The sequence below is a fragment of the Motacilla alba genome, chromosome 23 (assembly GCF_015832195.1).
Source record: "Motacilla alba alba isolate MOTALB_02 chromosome 23, Motacilla_alba_V1.0_pri, whole genome shotgun sequence".
Lineage (NCBI taxonomy): Eukaryota > Metazoa > Chordata > Aves > Passeriformes > Motacillidae > Motacilla > Motacilla alba.
Window position 1 is genome coordinate 4146361 of NC_052038.1, and position 15853 is coordinate 4162213.

At 49.5% G+C, this 15853-nt stretch overlaps 1 long non-coding RNA gene across 1 annotated transcript; it reads left to right on the forward strand.

Annotated features, from left to right (window-relative positions):
* The first annotated feature begins 433 nt into the window (after positions 1-433).
* Positions 434-5063, forward strand: LOC119710995. The gene is made up of 3 exons (XR_005259653.1): positions 434-547; positions 649-777; positions 4857-5063. It is a non-coding gene; the product is annotated as an uncharacterized LOC119710995 (long non-coding RNA).
* Positions 5064-15853: the final 10790 nt, after the last annotated feature.

A 15853-nucleotide genomic window follows, 5' to 3' on the forward strand; every position in this document is an offset into this window, starting at 1 on the left:
CAATTTCCTTTTGAAAACACCAGTTTCATGATGTGCCATTAAGATCAGAAAATAAAGACGTGGAATTAAATAAAACCCACAGCAAAACAGAAACATCTCCCTGTTCCTTGCTCTTTCCCTGTTGACCTACAGATTCCAGGACTTCAGGAGGAATTTGCAGGTAATTTGTGCGGCTCCTCTCCTTTGCCTCAGCTCCAACCATAGCCTCAGCACTAATAAATGTATTTACAAGTGGTTTTTGCTCACTCCATTGAATCACCGTGCCCAGGGTGAGTTTCCAGGTCCTGACTTCCCCCTGGGATTTTGGGAAGGGGCTGGCTGCTGGCTGAGGTCTCTTATTTAATCACTCAACCTTACCCTGCTCTTTCATTTGCAAACCCACAAAGGCATGTGAGGAGTTTGAGTCATCTCTGAGTCAGCTCCTCTGAGCACACGAACCCGAGGCCAGCAGCTGGAGAAAGGGAATTATTCTGGATGGAGAAAGGGAATTATTCTGGATGATGGAGAAGAAACCATCCTGGCACGAAGGCCTGAGGCTCCAGGCATGGTAAGTCCTTGCAGAGGTTACTTCATTTAAACGGAGAGTGAATCCTCCATCAGCATTGGGAACATGAGGAGAGGGGAAATATGGATTTTTCCTCACTACAGACCCCGAGGAGGAGCCAGCATTCCTCAGCCTCCCCCTCTGGAGGCCCCAGTGATGGTGCCAAGCAGCTGGTGGAGCAGCAGGACCTGATGGGATCCCTCCTTGTGCTGCTGAAGCAGAAAACATCACAGGTATCCTAGAAACAGAGAAAGGCTTGGGCTTAGGGAAACCTTAAACCCAAACCATAAACCAAAACCCTTGGGCTTTGGAGGGACCTTAAAGATGGCCTCGTTCCAAACCCCCACCATGGGGGCTGATTTCATCTTAATATGATTAGAAAGGTGAGCAGGGTGCTCAGAGGAAGGGTGAAATGGTGGGGCGGGAAAGATCCACAAGTTTTGGGATAAAAACCACTTGGGGGTGGTCCAGGCAGATGCTGCAGGTGGAAGGAATGATGGAGCAGAAGGGGCTCTTGCAACTGGGAGCGAGTGGAAACCAGTGCTGGAGAGGCACTGGAGCCAAGAGCACAGCACAGGCCTCGTTCCTGGCACTGAATTCCCGTGGAAAACATCCAGCCCTGATTGCAGCAGGTGTCAGAACAAACCCCTCCAATTAGATCGAGAGAGAGAGAAGCTCGATGGGGAGGATGAGAAAATCAAGAGAAGCCATTTCATGCCAGACCCGCTTGGATCTGGCTCTGCTGGGCCTCAGGCTCTGACAGCTCAGCCCACTGCGGTGTTTGATTCCAGGGCAATGTCCTTTTTCCTCCTGCTCTTCTCCTCTGCTGTGGATTTCTGACATTTAGGGAACAACCAAATAATTCCCATTATTTAGGGAATAAATGGAGCAAAACTTCCATTTCCTCAGCTTTCCTCATTAATGTTTCTTGGATTTTAAGTTTTCAGCCATCTGATAAATAAAAATCCTGCCTTTCCCACTCAGCTCTGCGTCCTACACCCACCAAGAAGTGAAAATAATCATTTTCTTATATGAAAACAGAAGTACAATCAAATAGTGTTTTTCTAGATGCCTGCTCATACTCCACGGTAGGAAATTAATTCCAGAGAGAATCTTGCTGAACTCCAAGGCCTGACAAACTTTTCATCCTGTAATCATTTTTCAGAGGAAGGGAAAACAAAATACATAAAACAGACAAATGGAAATATCACTAATCCCATCATGGCTGCAGAGGGAAGGGTAATAAGGAGGAAGATGACAGAGTGGAATTGTTCCACAGGGAATTTTCAGCTCAAGTTCTCTATCTCCTGAGCTTCCCTGACCACTGCCTCACCTGGGAGGTGCCTGGAGCTGCCACCATGTGGGACAGAGGAAGATTTTGGGGTTCAGACTGAAAGAGGGGAGTTTTGATTAGATCTATAGAAGGAATTGTTCCCTGTGAGGGTGGGGAGGCCCTGGCACAGGGTACCCAGAGAAGCTGTGGCTGCCCCTGGATCCCTGGAAGTGTCCAAGGCCAGGCTGGATGGGGCTTGGAAGGACCTGGGATAGTGGGAGGTGTCCCTGCCCATGGTGGGGGATGGAGTGGGGTGATCTTTAAGGTCCCTTCCAACCAAAACCACTAGGATTCTGTGATTTGTGGGGTTTTGTTGAATTGTAACAGGTTTTTGTTAATACAGAATCCCAGAACCATTAAGTTTGGAGAAGGCCCCCAGGATCAAGTCCAACCCTTGATCTAATCCCACCATGCCCTCTAAACCACATTGTGACATGAGGAAGACAATTTCTAGCTTCCATAGAAGAAGAAAAACACCAATTTTGATGGCAATGGAAAATTTTAGGAGCATTAAAAGCCACCACAGCGAGCATTAGACACCCACACCCCATTTACACTGTGCACAGCAGAACTGGACCTAAACCCTGGCTTAACTGCAAGGAAAATGTGAAATGCTTTGATAAATTGAGGTTCTTCAGAAGGAACAGAAACTCTCCTTTCACACCACAGCCTCCATAAAGCATCACTGACTCAGCTCCAGCCATGAACCAGCATTCAGGCAGCCCTGCCATTGAGCTGCGGCCATCTCTTCTTCCTCTCTGAAGTCTGTGGCTGGCAGAGGAGCTGAGCTGCAAAGAAATTACCCCCTCCTCCTCCTCCAAAAAAAAAAAAAAAACCACCCCAAGCCCCCCAAATCAACTCCCCAAAACTAAATTTGTAAAAGTCAGCAACCAACCCTGTCAGCAAGCTTTTCACAGCCACCAATTATAGCTCGGCCCCCCCTCACTTTGTCACTCAAGTATCACCTGCAAGATCAACCAGACCTTTATCCAAGTGTTTGGCATCTACCTTGCAGAAAGATTTAAGGGATCTCACAGAGAAAAGCTGTTCTTAGTTTTATTTTTCTATTTTAAGTCTTGCTTATTTAAGAATATTTGTCTCAGTGGTTAAACCCCTGATGTTTTACCTGTTGCAAAGGAGAAAAAAGCAGCAACGCTTGCTCAGGAAAGTAGCTAAAAAAAACCCTCCCAGGGGTCCAAATGATTTATTCTCTCTTTGGTCCTTCAGCCTCCTCTTCTATTAAAACATGGGTGAAGTTTAGCCCTCTGAAAATTAATTGCTGACAACTTGCTGCTATGATGTATCTCTCCAGAGGTTTTGTTGGCACCTGAGAGTTGCTGCTCTGCACATCTGTACTAAAAACTGTCTGCTGGCCATAAATCCTGCCCTCTGGTCCCTCATATGTTCCAAATGGGAGTGAGGGCCAGCTGGAGAGGCAGAGGGAGAGGGGAATTAGCCAGGCAGGCACTTCCCAGGCAGCCACAGAGCTGGGCTGTGCCTCCAGCTAACGGGGAGGGCGAAGCACAGACAGCCAGAGCTTTATTGATGATTTGGGACGACCATCAGAAAGCCCAAACAATAAAATCACTGGAATTGCTGCTTCGTGCATGCAGGTTAAACCTCCTCCAGCTTTCCCCATCATTTCATTTCCCCCCCCTTCCCCTTCAGGTGAAAGGAAAAAGCTGTTTTTGAGCAGAACTAAAAACCAGCAATGCCACCACCAAGGAAAACCTGTCAAATTCCAAGCTCAGAGAGCTCAGAACTCCTTTTGTTCTTTTGAATGGGGCAGGGAAAGAAGTAATGCATGAAAAATGGAACAAGGTGTCAGTATTTATATCCACAAAGCCAAGGCAAAGGAACAGCTCCTTGATAATGGCTTTCCTGCCACCAGCCTGGGAGCCCTCAAAGGGAGGGATAAAAGCAGGGCACGATCTGAGCAGCTCAGCTCATGCAGAGGAAGAAACTCATCTGAGACACATTATTTGCCAAGCATGACCTTTGCTGGCTTGATGGGGATCTCATGAGCTGGAGGTCTAAAGGTCTTTGGCACCTGGAGGGGGAGCAGCATCCACCACACGAGTGGATTTTCAGCCACACCATAACTACTGCTTCAATTTTCCCTCTGGTTAAGAGCTGATCCCTTTGCAGGTGAGGAGAAATGAGCAGAAAAATGTGGATGTAGCTGGGATTGACATTTTTGACTTGGCTACCGTGAGTTATTTCGATTTCCTTGCCCCACCTCTGGCAGAATTGGCAATTCCAGGAGAGAATCACTGCTCCTGCTCAGCCGCTGAAAACTCAGAGCTCTCCTCCTCACCGACCATGTTAAAATCCTTTCTCCACAGCTCAGGATCCACAGCTTGGTGCAGTTGGGGGTGGAGGCCCAGGGAAGCATCACCCACCCCCTGCAGAGGCAAAGGAGGGCTCCAAAGTCTCCATCCCTGAGTTTATTTCAGGGCTAAGATCTTGCTTTCCCTCGCAGAAAGCAGACGCAATGAGGACATCAACCAGCAGGGAGGAAGGGTTGTTTAGTGTGCAAACAGGAATAATAATATTAAAATGAGTGATGGAGAATTCAAGAGGAATATCAGGGGAAATATCCACCACAGAGAATCACTGAGCTCTGCCGGTCTCTGATGTGGAAAACACTCCTTGGCATGGTGAAAACATCAGCCCTGCCCTGCTCCAAAGACTGCCCCAAAACCAGAATTTTTTTTGTCAAACCAAGAGCCACGAACCCTCCCAGCCTGTGCCATCCCTGTTCCCAGGGCTGAGGAGACCAGGGGAGTCTGGATCTCCTTCTCCTGCTCCCTCCCCATGGAGAATCACTGTTTTCATTTAGGTGAACAGCTCCTGCCTTTCCTACCTGCAAACTCTGCAGTGTTTTCCAGCAAGAGCTGCCCCAGGAATATAAACCAGGCACATTTGTGCAGAAAGAATGACAGGATTAAGTTTTGTTTTATGTTTCCTTCCTCTCAGGTACTCTTGATGCCAAGAAGAGATGCAGATGCAGAAGGAGTGGAATATGAGCGTACAATAAAACAACAATAGGCTGGATTGAACCATTTTAGGAGCAAGAACAAATTTACAAAGGAAAAAAAAACCCAACTTAAAATATAAATAGTTACAGCAGAAGCACATCCCAAGGAAGCAGATGGTACAGTCTGTTTTACTAATTAGTTTTCAGACCCAGTTGTAGAAATTGGAAGTGATAAACAGCATTTCTCTGTCAGGATCCAAAAGTGTTTGAAACAGTCTAACAGAGTTGAGTAATTGCAGGGGAATGTTCACAGAGGGATCTGAAGTCACTATTTCAGTACAGTGGGGTTTTTATTTCTTTAAGTGAGTAGTGATAGGCCATGTTCCTTCATATGAGAAGGAAAATAGAATCAGGAAATCATGGAATGGTTTGGGTTGGAAGGGAATGTAAAGATCATCCATTTTCATCCCCCTACCATAAGCAGGGTTATCTTCCACCAGACCAGGGTGCTCCAAGCCCTGTCCAACCTGGCCTGGGACACTTCCAGGGATGGGGCAGCCACAGCTTCTCTGAGAAATCCATCCCAGCCCCTCACCACCCTCACAGGGAAGAATTTCTTCCCAATATCCCATTTGACCCTGCCCTTTGGTAGTGGGAACCCATTGCCCCTTGTCCTGTCACTCAATTTCCTGATGTGGAGCCGGTTAGAATTCATCTCATTCTGATTTTCAATTAGCTTTTTTAAAATTTTCTCCCTATTTATTCCATTCCTTTGTCCCCATGCACTGCCCAGGCCAAAGTTTGGGAGGTCCACAGACATCTCATCCCCCACAATTCCTGATCTCCTGATCCCCTCTGTCTGGAACACGTTCCCTCAGCTCTCTGATCAGCTCACAAGAATTAATCAATCTCCAGCTCCTGTTTTGTAGAGCAGACAAAACAAAATGTTGCTATTCCCGTTTCTCTCTGGGCTCACAGATGGGCTGTGACTTCACAGGAGCATTAACAGCCCCACCAGGCCCCCCAACCATCCATTATTCAGGGAGGGAAGCGAGAGGCAGAGTTTAAGTTCTCCCCAAATTCATGGCTGTGCCTGCTCTAATGACTTTGCAAAGGCAAGAGGAAGCAGAATTGTTCAGAACGATCTTTTCCCAGCCCAAATGCACAGAGATGGAATCAGAGAATCATTAAGGTTGGGAAAAACCTCCAAGATCATCAAGTCCAACCTTTGAAAATCTTCAAAATCGGCATGGTTTTAGTGGCTATCAAGAGAACTTTTTGCAGCCGTTCAAAAATTATCAGAACAGCACTTTTGGGGTAAAAATCTGCAGTTTGGCATCGAAAGAATTTGTTTCCTTTTGTGTTGGAACAGGCAGTACAAAAAGAATGGTCTGACATTAACAAAGAAAGGCATTTAGGGTAAGTCAGAAACAAAGAATGGGTTTCCTTCCTGGTGGACTGTGAAGCACTGCAGGGAAAACAGCCCTGCCATGAGGAGAAAATGCTAAATCCAAAGATTTTTTTGGGGAAATGGCACCTCCAGCTCCAGCACTGAAGCATCCCCAGCCCCTCCTGGCTGCAAAACTCCCAGCACAGCTCCACACATCACAGCAGCTCAGGGCACCAGGGAGGAATGGCCTTGGATCCCTGGGAAACCAGGTGCTTCAGGCAATCTGTTCTATTTCAAGGAGAAGAAATTCTATGAGGAAAAAGAAAAAAAAAAAAACCAAAAATCAATGATTGTCACTTGAAAAATGGTCACAAGTCATAAATCCCATTTTGCACCAGCACAGCTGGGCTCGGTCTCTGTTCCCTCCCACTCTCCCTGGGTGCAGGGCTGTTGAGCTCCTTGATTTCAAACATATTTTCAGGAAGAACAGAGCAGGCTGCTGCCAGCACACTGCACCCTGCTTTGGCTGGGCTGAACACTTGCAAAAGCAGAGAGTCAGGACTTTCACCTCCACAGCTTTGGGCAGGGGACCCTCAGCAGGGCCAGCAGCACAGCCCAGGGGTGCTGTGGCTCAGGCTGGGACCACACCAGAGACAGAATCACCACGTTGTGAAGGCTGGAAATGCCCTCTAGGATCATCAAGTCCAACTTTTGACCAAACTGTGCCCTCTTAACCATGCTGTGAGGACTTGGGACACAGGCTGTCCCACAGCCACAGCTCTCTGCATCCCCTGGCCCAGGAGCAGCATCTGCTAAAATACTACCACAGCTCTTCCAGCAGGCATGCACGAGCCTCTCTGGCACAAACACACATCTGGAGCCATTTCTGTGAAACCATTTCTTTTTAAACCCAGCAGGAGAGAACAGCTGTATTTTACAGGGTTTAGGCTTTATGGGGAGCAGTGAATTTCTTTAATTGCAGCGTGGCAAGAGCACAGTTCTGCTTCTCAACTCCAAGGAAAAGCTGGAAAAGTGTCCAGGGCAAATTCCCCAGAGCGTGGGCAGAGCTGGTGACGTTACACACGTCCCCTCTTTTATTAAAAGCCTACAATAAATGGGGATTTAATTCCATCTGCTTCTCTCAGTGCCCTCCCTGGAGTGTTCCTGTGCAGGTTAAGGTGACAGGCACAGCTTGGTTGTGGCACCCAGCCAGGGTGCTGGGCTTGCTCCAACACTGAGGGACCCGAAAGGACCCAAATGTCACCTCTTGAGTTAAAAACTTCAGCACTGCAGCTCTGGAGCAATAAAAGAGCAGATGGAAGCAGGAGATCAAAGAGGTTGTGCTGCAGAGAGCTGCTTCCAGGAGAAGTTACTCAGCACCTTTTGACTCGCAAAGCATGTTATTGTGGCAGGAGGGATGGAAGAGAAGCCTGGAATCTCAGAGGGGGTCAGGTTTATGGGGCCACAGAGGGTCCGCTGCTCCAGCAGGGCCATCCCAGAGCACAGCAGTGTGTGCAGAGGGCTCTGGAACAGCTTCACCTGGGGATCAGGCACATAAACCCATGTGGGGGATGAATCTCAGAGCGGGGCAGGGTTAAGGGACCACAGAGGCTCAGCTGGTGCCACCTCAGGGCCAGCCCAGGGCACAGGGCCCAGCAGTGTGTGCAGAGGGCTCTGGAATATCCCCAGGGAGGGACAATCCCCAGCCAATCCTCTCTGGGCTCTGCTCCAGTGCCCGCAGTGAAGTTCTGCCTCCTGGGCAGGGGAATTGCTGGGCCCAGGCCCTGCCCGTGGCTCTGGGGCCATTGCTGGGCCTGGAGCTGAGCCTGGGCCTGCTCCGACCTCTGCACACAGGGACACACAGGGACACACAGGGACACACAGGGACACACAGGGATGGACAGGGACACACAGGGATGGACAGGGATGGACAGGGACACACAGGACACACAGGGACAGACACGGACCCAACAGGGTCAGATGGGGACACCTAGGGACACTCAGGGACACAACAGGACACCCAAGGCTGAGGGCCCCTCTCAGCATCTCATCATCCCTCAGCCTTTCCTGCTCCAGGCCCTCCCTCAGCTCCACAGCTCTCCAGGAGCTGCTGGCCCCATCCTGAGGAGCCCAGGACTGGACACAGCACCCCAAGGACAGCACTGGCCAGCAGATGGGACAGGCAGCTGGGATCTGAGGTGGGACCAGCAGATGGGACAGGGCAGCTGGGATCTGAGGTGTGACCAGCAGATGGGCCAGGGCAGCTGGGATCTGAGGTGCTGGGGGATCACCCCCATGGATTTCAGTCCCAGCACCTGCCTGTGTTCCTGCTGCCTTCAGTCTTGCAGCAAACTCTGCTGCACCCCAAGGCAGCTCCTGCAGCCCCACTGACCCATCCAAGTCCCAGCAGAAAAACACCCAAACCCACCCCCGGAGAGGCCAGCAGGGCTATTTATAGAACACCTGATTGCATCTCTCTTTGTACCCCCCCTTTCCCATTACCTCATGTCTAGGGCTTGATTTCAATCACAGCCCTATTTTCACATAAAACCCCAGCTATTTTTAGGGCTAAGTAAGTAAATGGCTCATAAATAGCTTCTTGATTCCTACCAGTTCATGTTGCTGTAACATGTCCTACTTCTCTCCTCTGAAACTTTTGTCCCTCCCTGGTGACAACGTGTCACAGGGAGCTGTACCTTAAGTGTTTTCTAATAAAGGAAGTCAGGGAGGGAGAGGAACCAGGTTCCTGTAATTGCCTCAGCAAACAGCCCAACATGCACTTAGACAGGAGGATTAGGGGGCCTGGGTGACAACTTAATTTCACACCTCTCATGATTAGACCTGGTAGGAAAATTGATTTCTCTCCCTGAGCTGCCCACATTCCAGTTTGGATCAAGCCACCCAAACTTTTCACAAAGGATAAATTGATAGGGGGAAATTAATTTCAATTGACACAGCTTGGGTTTTCTTCAGCTAATCAAAGGCAGGCTCCTAATTAAAGCAGTGTGTAAACAGCAGAAACGGGGAAAATACAACTGCTGTCCTGTCCTGCTGCTTCCAACCTGGATGGATTTACCACACTGCTCAGCCTGGAGGAGGAGGTTCTGCTCCATGAAAGAGTGTGCAATGCTCTGCAGCAGGGCTCTGAGTGGGGAGCAGGGGTGGGGGAAGGAAGGAGCTGGCTGATTCCTGCTGGGCAGCCCCCAAAAATGTGGACTGAAGTCACAAACCCACCCTGGGTCTGAGAAGTTGGGGTGAGGGTTGGTTGGGAGTTGGAATATTTGACACTGAACAGGTTTCCAGCTGGGAAACAAGGACAAGCCCCCTTCCCTGCCAGTGCTGCAGGGAACACTGCCCTGGAACATGTGGCACTTGGGGACAGTTGTGCCACTCCAGGCTGAACCATTTTAGCCCCTGGAAGCTGAGAATCTCCCACAACATCCATCCCAACCACCCAGCTGCAGCAGCAAGTCCCTAACCCCACAGCCAGAATTCTGTGATCCCATTGCTTATTTTAGGACAAATTTCTTTAAAGAAGCCCAGCCTGACCCCCAAAACAGACTGAGAGTGGCCTCCCCTAACCCTGAGACCTTGGGGAGACTTTAAAAAGCTTGAAACACTGAAAAATACACCAAGCAAACTTGAAACACTGAAAAATACACCAGGCAGCAGCCAGGCCAGAAGAAGAAACTTGTTCCTAATGCTGACAGCAATAAACCTGCAGCACGATTTGCTGCTCTGTGCCACACATTTGTTTGGAGTTAATCTTATTTGCTTTTGGAGGGTTTCTCAGGTTTTCAATAAGCAGAACATGAAAGCAGTGACAGGTTCAGCAGGTGTCGCGTTCCAGCAGGGAAATCCTGCTCTGGCAGTGAAGTGCTCAAACCACAAAGAATATTCTGTGCAAATTCTCCAGCACAGGCTGTTCCCACATTTCCCTGTGCTTCCATCCCATTCCTTGGGGAGGCTCCCTGGGGGTCACCTCAGCTCTGTTTTGAGCTGGGCTGAGCAATCCCCACTGCAAATCTCTGCTGGCCCAGGACCTCTGAGCTGCCCCAGGGCTCCCCCAAATCACAGTGACACCTTTCACAAGCTGTGTCACTGCACGCAATGGGGAAAAAACCCCACAACTCAGGGCCATGGAGTCTCCAGAGACATTTTTGGGACTGCAGGAAGCACAGACAGCTGCTATTATGTCTCATCTGAGCTCTCTGTCCCAGAAAAGGGTTATCAACAACTTTTCAGGTGACAACTTTATTTGTATGTTTATTCTTAAGCATAGAGAGCTGTCCTAGAGAGGTGCCAAGTGGCATTTGATGTGGCACCCTTAAGCAGGGAAGAATTGCTCTGTAGTTTGCAACTTACTGTACATGTTTGCTTGTCAGGGAAGGTTACAAACCTATTTTAATTAAAAGTGGAGCTGGGGACTGACAGCTGAACTGAGCTGCTTTGAAAAGAAGTGCTGAGAAGAGGCTGGAATGAGTTTTAAGTTTCTAAAATAGCCCCATGCTTTATATCAAAGGGAAAAAGGAACATCCCTCAGTGGCATTTTACACAGTCAGCACAGGACAATGGACTGAAAGCTGAAGGTTCAGAATAATTCCACTTGGAATTAACTCTCCTGTGGGATGTTTGTTTTATCAGCCACATGCCCAAGGCTCCTTACACAAGAAGCACAAATCCCCTTCCTCCCCCCAGCCATCAGAACCACGGGGCAGGCAGAGGGAGAAGAAAATTGGTTTGATTTGATACACTTCAACTGGATTGGGCATTTTAAGGAATAGCTGCACTTTTCCATGGACAACGAGTTGAAAGTGAAGCCAAGGGCTTCCCTGCAGAGCAACCTAAGGGGAAAGGGAGGAATTTCATCTCTTGCTGTCCTTTGCTGACCCCAAAACCAGGGCTGGGGACCACCAGTGGCTCTGTGCCTGTCACATTTGGCCACAGCTGCTCCTACAGAAACATCTTGCACTCAGCTCTCCAAGCAGCACCTAATTGAAACATAAAACCACACTCCAGCTTTTTTATAGCATTTACAAATACTGCTTCTCCTCCTGGAACATTTGAACGTTCAGGAGGAGAGTGTGGATCAATAATTCTTCTATTAGATAATTGAAACATGCCTCTTGATTTACACTAATGCACTTGTTAAGCAATAAGTGATGGGGCTGTGGGCAGGTCTGCAGTGCTGGAGCTGGGCTTTGATGCATGGGCTGGGAGCAAGTGAGGGGCTGGCCCAGCTCAGCTAAGCCCAGCTTTGCTTTTCAGAGGGCTTTACCCACCCAACATCTGGCTGGGCAGCTGGAGCCATCAGGGCTCCTCAGGGCAATAAACTCTGACTCTTGGATTTAAGGGGTCCTTCTGTCTACTTTAATAAAAGCATTTTTAAACCTCTGCCAGCGACCAAAGAGCCCAAAGGAGGCTCCTGCAGGCAGTTCTGGTGCTGATTCCCCTTTCAGAGCCTCTGCTGACCTTTCACAGCCCAGGACAGGGCAGGTCCCACGTTCAGCAGTCCAGTGATGCCTGGTGAAGGCTGACCTAGAGCAGAGGCTGGACAGAGTTAAAGAATAAAGCAGGGATTTACTAAAAGGATCACCTCAATGGATCCACCTTGGGCAGCACAAGAGCCCAGCCAGGGCTGCACCCAAGATGAACCAAAATGGTCACAAAATGCACAACTGGTCACAGGGTCTCTCACTTTTGCAAGTTCTGCTCCATTTGCATATTGGAGTTAATTGTCCAGTTCCAGCTTTAGCCCATGCAGTCCCAGCCTTCTTTTTATCTTTTCAGTTCATGTTGTTTGTGCTCTTGGGGCTGAAATTTGGTTGTCCTTGGTCCCCAGCTGGAGCAAGAATTGTTTTGTCTCCCTGCTCCGTGCAGAGAGCTCACCATCCCCTAATCTGAAGCCCAGACCCACCCACTAAAGCAGCACAGAACCTGAAAAATACAAAAGCTAAAGCCTAAGCCATCACCAGGAAGCCCTTCCTGAGGTCCTCACCCCAAATCCAGAGCAGGACAGGCAGGAAGGACAGCCTTGGAAAGTCCTTCCCTGACACACACCAGGCCATGCCAAGGCCCAGCACTCAGCCAAGCAGTTTGGTTCATCAAAGAGAAACATTTTGGCACTGCCTGGAGGGAGATGGGAGCCCAGGAGCACCACAGGACACTGCAGCAGCTCAGCCCTGGCTCGGGGCTGGCTCAGGGCAGAGCTCCTGGTGCAGCTCTCATTGACTGCATCACTCCTGGCTCAAACTCCATGAAAAGTTCAGCTCAATTGTACTTTCTGGAAAGTGAAGCCATAATCAATGCATGAGCAGGCAGCCTGGTTCTGCTCCAGCTCAGGCACGATTAATTCCCATCGGATGGGAAGCAGCAGGATCTGTCTTGCACTCATTAGCGCGTTACTCAGCTCCTCAAGGAGCAAACACTTCATGTGCCATTTTTGGTCAGAACTGCCTGATCAGTCATCCCCAGTGCCTCAGGGGAAGTCATAAATGTAGGACTTTTGCTCGCTAGAAGGGGTGGGTGGAAACCTGATGCTCCAAGGTCTGCCCAGAACAGGAAACAAAACCTGCCAGAAAGGTTCACCTCGAGCTGGCTCATGAATCACCTGCAGCAGGAAAGGACCTTCAAAGGCTGTGCCCAGAGGCGCTGGCAAGCACAGCTACACAAACAAGGTTGTGAAGATCAGCTCCAAAAAGCCACCTGAGCTTTGTGGCTTCACCCCAGCCTTGCCTTTGCCTTGTTTACCCAGCAGCTCGTCCAGAGTCAGGTTGGATAATGGAGTAAATCCCTTCCATTGCACTGGCTGGAGTAGAGGAACGGTGACCTTTGGAGCTCAGCTCACCCCCTGCCTGCCAGCACAGCCTCCAGCTCCTCCAGAGGATCCCATCACCCTGGATTCACTGGGGGACAACAGGAGGACAATGCCATTATTTTCCTGCCCCCTGATAACAGCATGGAAACATGCTCAGGCATTAAGGTGAAGCTGCCAGGCAGCCATGGGAGGTGTAATTAATCCCTTGCTTATTAATGCCTCTGGCATCTGAAAGAAATGCTGACAGCATTCCATGAGCAGTCATTCCATAAGGGCGAGTCCTTCCTTCCCCAGCCCCTCCTCACAGCTTACCCTAAGCAGGAGGGCCTGACTTGTGAGAGGCGGGCTTTTAATAAAGGCAAGGTGGGTTTGGGACATGTTGCAGAAGTGCCACCAGGGTGACAGGGTGTCCCTCAGGGTCCACCCATGCCACCTGAGGGAAAGGATTCAAATATGCAACCCTCAGATGATTTGGCTCAGGTTGGTTTAAAGGCTTTGCAGTACTTTGTATTTACCTCCCTTCCTTTTCTTTCTGAAAGAGAAAAGGATGAGGGGTCACCTGTTTCCCCTTTGGAGGACCCCAGTGCTCCCCTCCAGGCAGGAGATAACCCAGGGGTTTTTTCAGATCTCCTCCCATTCCCCTGCTTGTCCAGCAGCAGCTGAAGAAGCACCCACGTGCTCCCAGCTCAGGTAAAGGAAGGTGCAAGGAGATATCCCAAGGAAATTTGGATAAATACAGCCAGTGGAGAGTCTGTGTGGCTCCCCCCACAGCACCCCAAACCTCTCAGCACAGCAGGCACCAACGATTGCACCAGCCTGGAGAGTTTCCAGCTGATGTCAAAGCCCAGCTGGACACAGTTATCTCGGTCTAAGCCTAATTGTGCACAAAAAAATAAATCCAAAAAGCAAAAATCTGCATGTGCTTCAGTGACCAACTACTGTGAGCAGGCAGGGCCAGGGGATCTCTTCACATTCTTTGCTTCAGCAACTGCAAGTAAATACATCAACATCTCCTCAAGAACAGAGCAGGAGTCAGGACAAGTCCCTGCAGCTGCAGGAATATGTGGGAAGGTCCCAGCAGACTGTGCAGGCTTCATGGAATGAGGAGGTTATGGTGACAATTAGAAACGGAGAGAGCTGCCAGAGCTGCACTTCCCTTCGGCAGGGCCCAGATCCTGGAGTTAAACACAGGTGTTTTCATGAGAAACCTGCATTAAGGGAAGTGTTAAACACGGGTGTTTTCATGAGAAACCTGCATTAAGTGAAGTGTTAAACACAGGTGTTTTCATGGGAAACCTGCATTAAGTGTTAAACACGGGTGTTTTCATGAGAAACCTGCATTAAGGGAAGTGTTAAACACAGGTGTTTTCATGAGAAACCTGCATTAAGTGTTAAACACAGGTGTTTTCATGAGAAACCTGCATGAAGTGAGGTCTGGGCAGCACATGAACCACTGCTGAAAGGGACTGAGAATGCTAGGATGGTTTGGGTTGGAAGGGACCTCAAAGATCATCCTGTTCCACCCCCTGCCATGGGCAGGGACACCTTCACGTCCCAGGGTGCTCCAGGCTCTGTCCAGCCTGACCCTGGACACTTTCAGAGCTGGAGACTCAATCATGGTAAGCCCCAGCCATCCTGGGAGCATCCTGAGCCCCTGCCCCACCAGCAGCTGCAGGAGAGGGCAGAAAAACCAGAGTCATCCTCCTTAATGAGGATCCAGTATTAACTGTTGATCTCAGTCAGGGCCAGCAGTGGATCAGCTGAGCTGGAAGGTGCTGAGGTGTTGCTCAGAAATGATCCAGCACTGATGGCTGTGACAGGGTGGCACCAAACCCATGGTGACAGTGTGGTGGCAAACAGCCCCCTGCACAGGTCACCTGGGGTGGCAGTTCAGTCTGGGCTTTAAAGGGGGACAGGGACAGCAGAGAAGCTGCAGGAGTGGCTTTGTGCCTGTACAGGGCTCCAGTGCCTGCTCTGCTCTCCCTCCCACATGAGGAGTTCACAAAAACACCCCCAGGCGTCCGCCTTGCAGACACAATCTGGTCTCCATTTTTTTTTTTTTTGGACGTCCCAGGAGGATCCCCTCCCTGTCACTTTGCTGGATCAGCTTCTGAAGTGATACTTTACAGGAGTTATTCATAAAGTGAACAAGGGGTTTCAGAGTCGAACATGAAATTGCTTTTATCCACTGCACAAAGTGACAAATCAGGCAGCAGCACTGATGACTCCCTGGGAAAATCCACCTCCAAGAAGGCTCCATGAAGTTTCCTAATGCAGTCAGGGGAAGCTGCTGGGAAGGAGGGAGGCGAGACAGGGGCCAGGAAGAGCTGCCTGGTCTCAAACACACTCCAGAGCAAGTGTTCTCAGCTTGTTTGCTAATCTCTTGTGACCGATTGCTGAACCAAAATCTTCCTTCCTGGACAGAGAAGGGAAGAAAAAACCCAAAAAGGGCAACACTTCACCAACAAATAGGATGTCAATTAACCACGAGAGTATTCACCTGCACAACCAGCTCGAGGGAAGAGCCAGGACTCGGCACAGCCCTGGTTGCTGTGATCCTCAGGGAGATGAAATGTCTGAAACCCCCAACAAACAAAGAACAGCTTTCACAACAGGTCACAGTGTATCTCCTCTTGGCTAATTGTTTATTTTTATTTAGATAAATAAATAACAGCTGTCACTGTGGCTTGCAAATGAGAGAAATCTGTGGGATGAGTTAATTCACAGAGCAGATCCCAAGGCTCTGTCCCTGCCCCACCTTGTCTGGCTGAGCAAAGGCAGCTCAGATC